Consider the following 7,146-nt stretch of genomic DNA (forward strand, 5'->3'; position numbering starts at 1 on the left):
CTTAAGAGTATTCAAAAGTGCTGTTAATCATAGGATGGAGAGGTCCCCCCACTCCCCCTACCAGAAATGAGAGAACACTGCTCCTTGGAATTAATGATGCGCACTTCCAATGGCACCCTGGGCCAAAAGACAATGAGAAGAAATTCATTAAAATCATGAAATGCCCTGTAATTAATGGGACTGTTGTTATTTCTGTGGGAGACATCGCCCCTCTTCTGAATATCCAAAGATTATTTAGTAATAGCGTTTATGCTCGGATATGGAACAATACATTTTAGGACTTTAATTATCAGGAAGATGATGTCCCATCATGCTCAGACTTAGACTGCATATTTTTTTTTGCTAAAACAGGATAATACAGATTTTTAAAAAATAACCACATGAATGTACCATTGCTTTTAGAAATGCATTTTTCTTATGTGGAATGGACCTTGCACCGTGCCCTCAATCTCTTTTTTGCTCTCAGATGAATTAAATTCCTGCTGTCTTAGTGTCAGAAATTTTGAGCTGACAGAGCCCTTGGAGACCATCTAGTTGAAACTGCTTAGTTTCCAGATGTGAAAGCAGAGGTTCAGATGGGTTAAGGGTTGCCTTGGTTTTCTCTTTTGTCAAAGGTAGACTCCCCTCTCCTGCCCCTTTTCCACTTCTCACTATGAGGCAGGGTTCCTCTAACATCAAAGGAAAGGAGGGAAGCAGAAGGAAGGGCTTGGATCCCTAAAGCAATAAGCTTTTTTAAAAAATTTTGTTGAAGTATAGTTGATTTAAAATGTGTTAATTTCTGCTATACAGCAAAGTGATTTAGTTATACGTATATATATATATACATTCTTCTCCATGTTCTTTTCCACTACGGTTTGTCATAGGATATTGAATATAGCTCCCTGTGCCATACAGTAAGACCTTGTTGTTATCCATTCTATATATACCAGATTGCCTCTGCCAACCCCAAACTCCCAATCCTTCCCTCTCCCATCCCCCTCCCCCTTGGCAACCACAAGTCTGATCTCTACGTCTGTGAGTCTGTTTCTATTTCATAGATATGTTCATTTGTATCATATTTTAGATTCCACATATAAGTGATATCATATGGTATTTGTCTTTCTCTTTCTGACCTACTTCACTTAGTGTGATAATCTCTAGGTCCATCCATGTTGCTGCAAATGGCATTATTTCATTCTTTTTTATGGCTGAGTAATATTCCATTTTATATATATACCACATCTTTTTTTTTTAAATAAATTTATTTATTTATTTTTGTCTGTGTTGGGTCTTCGTTTCTGTGCGAGGGCTTTCTCTGGTTGCCGCGAGCGGGGGCCACCCTTCATTGCGGTGCGCGGGCCTCTCACTATCGCGACCTCTCTTGTTGTGGAGCACAGGCTCCAGACGCGCAGGCTCAGTAGTTGTGGCTCATGGGCCTAGTTGCTCCGTGGCATGTGGGATCTTCCCAGACCAGGGCTCGAACCCGTGTCCCCTGCATTGGCAGGCAGATTCTCAACCAGTGTGCCACCAGGGAAGCCCCACATCTTCTTTATACATTCATCTGTCAGTGGACACTTAGGTTGTTTCCATGTCTTGGCTATTGTAAATAGTGCTGCTATGAACAAAAGGGTGCATGTATCTTTTCAAATTATAGTTTTGTCTGGATATATGCCTACGAGTGAGATTGCTGGATCATATGGCAACTTTAATTTTAGTTTTTTGAGGAACCTCCATACTGTTCTCCACAGTGGCTGTACCAATTTACATTCCCACCAACAGTGTAGGAGGGTTCCCTTTTCTCCACACCCCCTCCAGCATTTGATATTTGTAGGCTTTTTAATGATGGCCATTCTGACTGGTGTGAGGTGGTACCTCATTGTAGTTTTGATTTGCATTTCTCTAATAATTAGCGATGATGAGCATCTTTTCTTGTGCCTATTGGCCATCTGCATATCTTCTTTGGAGAAATGTCTGTTTGAGTCTTTTGCCCATTTTTCAATTGTGTTGTTTGCTTTTTTGCTATTGAATTCTATGAGCTGTTTGTATATTTTGGAAATTAAGCCCTTGTTGGTCTCATGATTTGCAAATATTTTCTCCCAGTCTGTAGGTTGTCTTTTCGTTTTATTTATGGTTTTCTTTGTGGTGCAAAAGCTTATAAATTTGATTAGGTCCTATTTGTTTATTTTTTTTTTTTTTTTGCTTTTATTTCTATTGCCTTGGGAGACTGACCTAAGAAAACATTGGTATGATTTATGTCAGAGAATGTTTTGTGTATGTTCTCTTCTAGGAGTTTTAGGGTGTCATGTCTCCTAAAGCAACAGTCTTGAGTGCCAATGATCAATATTCACACACACAAAATGACCTTCTCTTCATTGCCCTGGCATCTCAAGTCACCCACACAAAGATGAGAGCAGGAAGACAGAAAGACAGAGATGGGCTTTTATCCCAAGGAGGGGGAATGTTAAAGTATTGATACAATCAAAAATTTTTTAATTAGGAAAAAAAACCTTGGGGCAAGAGTCAATAAAAGGAAAGAGTGATAACAAACAATTACATAGTACTTCCTATGCACCAGGCACTGTTCCAAGAACCTAAGAAGTTTACACATGTTACTGAACCAGCAGCCCCTAAGGCAAGTCTTATTATTATCTCCATCTTACAGATGGGAAAACTGAGGCTCAGAGAGGTAAAATCCCTTGCCCAAGAACACTAAGCTAGGGAGTCACAAGGATGGGATTTGAACACACAGCTTTGCACCAGAGGTGATATTCGTAACCACAGATCCTACTATCATCTCTGGTTGGCAGGTCATAGTTTAGTCCATCCCATCCCTGAAAGCTGGTGATGTCTTCAGGAGAAGGAACACACTCAGAGTTGGGGAAATGCTAAATGCCCCTGAATGTCTTGTCTTCGGATTTCCTAAGGCTTGGACCCTATACACCCAGTGCTTTTTCTGAACAGCACACTTGCAGTTGGCAACTTCTCCAGTTGCCTTCGGGAGCCTCAGAGGAGAACATGGGGTAGGGTAAAGATATCTAGGGAAAAGGAGGAAATGATCCTACTGAACTTCTAGTATGTTCCAGACTATCCTCATGACACCCTCAACCAGCAGATGAGGACCGTGAAGTTTCCTCAGAGAAATAACCTGCCTCACAGAGCTAGCAAGTAGCTGGCCACTATTTGTCCCTGGGTCTTCCTTGCTGTTAACTGCTATGCTGTATTGCCTCTCAGATCTTGTTTTTATGCTGAGTTTGTCAATTGTGTGTTGAGTGTATAAGGCACTGTGCAGCGCACAGAAGCAGAATAAAGCTTGAAGAAGCCATACCAGGCTGGGCACAGGTCAGCTGGGATCCTGGAAAGAAACTTGCTTGGCTTGGGCTGCGCATGAGGCCAGCCGTTTCCCGGGATTATTTCTGTTGCCTCAAGTTCCTCCGTGTAGCTCTGTGCAAAGTTGTAATTGTCAAGCTAAGCCTTGTGTGAGGCCTACACTCCTCAAGGAGTAAACCTTTCTTCTTACACAGCTCTCCCCACTTCCCCCGCCCCACCACAGGGAAAATTACAATCATTAATCTCAATGAAGAGAAATATCAGACTTTGATTTCCTAACCATGGGTCCCCATTATTCATACTTTAAAAAATTTGTTAGAGCTAAGATGACAAGTGTGGAAATAAGCTCCCAGGAAAGGGAAGGGCCAGGACCAATGGATCCTGTTTTCTCCTGGCTAGGAGGTCCCTCTTGAAATATTTACCCACCTGTTGCTTTGCAGATTCAAAATATAATGCAGACTTGACTCTACCACTTCCCCGAAAGAGAGCTGATTCCTTGCCTTAGACCTTTATGGTGGGTGCCTTTGCCCACACATCTTTCCACCAGAACTGTATTTTCCCACTTTTTCCTCATAGTAAACTACCACGGGTCCTTCCAGGGCCAGCTTCAAATCCACTTCTGGATACCTCCAGCCAGAAAAACATACCAAATGTCCATCCTGGGGAATTCTACATGACTCTTCTGGAATCCTGGCTTACATGTGTTCTCTCCTGCTGTCCAGGACCTCCTTGAGAGTAAGAACCAACTGGCTCTTCCCCATCTGTGCTGGAGGGCTCTGTCACAGCCACTCAGTCCTAGATGGCACAGTTGGTACTCTCATGGTCAAAGGCACTTAAGGTACAACTATCAGGATAAAAAAAAAAAATTAAAGGACAACAGAATGAAATCAAAGAGATTCCCCTTAGGTTGATTTCAAGTCAAAGATCTAACTCTACCTGGTTAGTCACAACATCTTACATTCTTGGTTGAGGGACTTCAGAGAAACGTGATACAACAGAATCATTTACAGTTATTTCACCAGACTCTGCACAAAGCAAAGAGAGTGAGAGTCATCCAAGGGGACTTGCAACAGGCCTGGCAACGGCAATAAGCTCCTAAATGGCCCAAGGCATTCCAGGACAGCCAGGGTAACCGTGCTTCTCACATCAGGGGCACGTGCTCAGGGGACATCCAGTCAACCTTTCTCTGTGCTTCAATTTCCTCCTTCATAAAATGGGAATGGCAATCACACACACATGCACACACACATGCGTGAGTGCACGCACACACACACCAAAAGAGTTGATGTAAGCTTTAACACAATAATATATAGAAAAGACGCTTCCATGACTGGTAAAAATGAAACTCCAAGAGGCTCAAACTAGTGTTTACCAAGCATCTCCTGTAACTCAGTCACTGCCTACGTGTTTATACTTGCAAGGCCTCCTTCAATTTCCCAACAAATCTATGAGGTCAATTTCTTTTTCTTCCCATCTTCCAGAAGTGGGAACTGAAGCTCACTTTTAAGGCTATGAAGTCAGGATTTTTCATCTGGATTTTCTGTCTCCATGGAAATTATTCCCTGACAGTACAGTACCTCCAATAGGAGTATTTCCATGTCAGAGGAATGTTTTCTGGAAGCCTGGAGGGGCAAGTGTATACCTGACTAAGCCGCTATGATCCAAGAAACTGCAGTCCAGAGGGAGAACTTGACATATAGCCTTGAGAGGCAGTAGAGGGTGAAGGTCAAGTGTGCAGCTTCTGGACTCCCTTCTAACTCTTACCAACTGGGGAGCTACTGAACAAGGGATTTAGCCAGTCCAAACTCTCCTCATCTGTAAAAGATGATAAGAGTATCCACCTCCAAGGATTTGGGGGAGAATTAAATGAGTCGATCCATTCAGTTTAGCACTTGACACATAGTGAATGCTAATGTCAGCTATCATTAACAACGTTAACTATCATTTGCTGAGAATACAAGACAGTCCATGAGAAAGGAATTGAGAGCTACAGTGTGAAATGGGAGACAAAAGAAGGGGCAGCTATCACAAGCCTGGACATATATATGGTTTGAAGGGGAAAGGGGCAAACATTGAATAAGCCCCCAATACAAGTCAACAGCCTAGATTAGTCAAGATCCACTTCACTTGGTGTTACACTTTGTTTGACTTATGGTGTTTGGTTTGTCAGGGGTCATCTGAAATATTTTACTCAATCAGAGTTGCTGATGGTGGCAGGGGCATGATTGGAGAGTTAGATGGAGGTGCCAAAGAGGAGCAGTAATAGAAAAAATTAACACTAGGATATACTTACAAGTTTACATCACACATTTATAGCCAATAGGTCATTTGAACCACAAAGCAATGCATGGAGCTAGGTGAGATAAGTAACTTCATACACAGTTTACAGATGGGGGGAACCAGTACTCCGAGGAATGAGGAAAGTAGGAAAGGAAGTTGGCAATTATTAAACTACTAGGTAGCAAAATTTAACAGATCGTGTGTAAGTGGGTGCCTGCACTAGGCCCTAGTGTTGTAGAACTAACTAAGCTACTTTTCCTACCCTCAAGGAACACATTCACTGTCTGATAGGGGAGCACCTGACTGAAGATCATCTCAATATAAAGTAGTAAGTACTTTGATAAAGGGATGCATAACACTAATCAAATCAAAGAAATCAACGCTTCCATAAAAAGAAACGAAACTGAGTTATTTGTAGTGAGGTGGATAGACCTAGAGTCTGTCATACAGAGTGAAGTAAGTCAGAAGGAGAAAAACAAATACCGTATGCTAACACATATATATGGAATCTAAAAAACAAACAAACAGAAATGGACATAAAGAACCTAGGGGCAAGACGGGAATAAAGACGCAGACCTACTAGAGAATGGACTTGAGAATACGGGGAAGGGGAAGGGTAGGCTGAGACAAAGTGAGAGAGTGGCATGGACATATATACACTACCAAATGTAAAATAGATAGCTAGTGGGAAGCAGCTGCATAGCACAGGGAGATCAGCTCGGTGCTTTGTGACCAACCAGAGGGGTGGGATAGGAAGGGTGGGAGGGAGGGAGATGCAAGAGGGAAAAGATATGGGGACATATGTATATGTATAGCTGATTCACCTTGTTATAAAGCAGAAACTAACACACCATTGTAAAGCAATTATACTCCAATAAAGATGTTAAAAAAAAAAAGAAATCAAGGCTTCACAGAAAAGGTGAGAGATAAATTATGACAAAACTGGAGTAAGAGTTAGCCAGGTGAAGAAAAAGGGGGGAGGAGGTTTTCCAGGCAAAGGCAACAGCATAAAGACAGGGGAGGAGGGCGGGTACCACACAGAGAAGATGACAAGAGCCAGTTCTGGGTCCCTGGAGTGTAGGGCGAGGGGCAGGGCAGGGAGAGGTGGTCCATGCTGGGGAAAGATGGAGGGGTTCAGATTCAGGTCACTTGAGGCCCTGCAGGTCATCTTCAAGAGGTGAGATGTTTTCCAGCAGGTGATGGGGCACTTCTGGGGAGATTAAGCAGAGCAATAGCAGCTTGATTTGTGGTTTTGAAAGGTCATTTTGACAGCTGTGGGGAGGATGGAAAAGGAGCAAGGTAAGGCCTTTGAGGCTGAGGCAGTGAAATCTGTACGGAGGCTGTTTGTTGCAGGGGTCCAGGGGAGAGGGGATAAAAGCCTGAGAGTGGGCAGTGGTAGTAGAGATGGAGAGAAAGGGAGAAATTCAAGGAGGTGTGGTCAGTAGGCCTTGAGGACCGCCTGGACATGGGGAGAGGGGCACGGCCCCTCATTCGTCTCAAACTCCTATGACTTCCTGATAATGTGACCTTGAAAAGGAACAATTAGAAGGCTGATTGAAA

Source organism: Eschrichtius robustus, chromosome 11 (genome assembly GCF_028021215.1).
Source record: "Eschrichtius robustus isolate mEscRob2 chromosome 11, mEscRob2.pri, whole genome shotgun sequence".
Lineage (NCBI taxonomy): Eukaryota > Metazoa > Chordata > Mammalia > Artiodactyla > Eschrichtiidae > Eschrichtius > Eschrichtius robustus.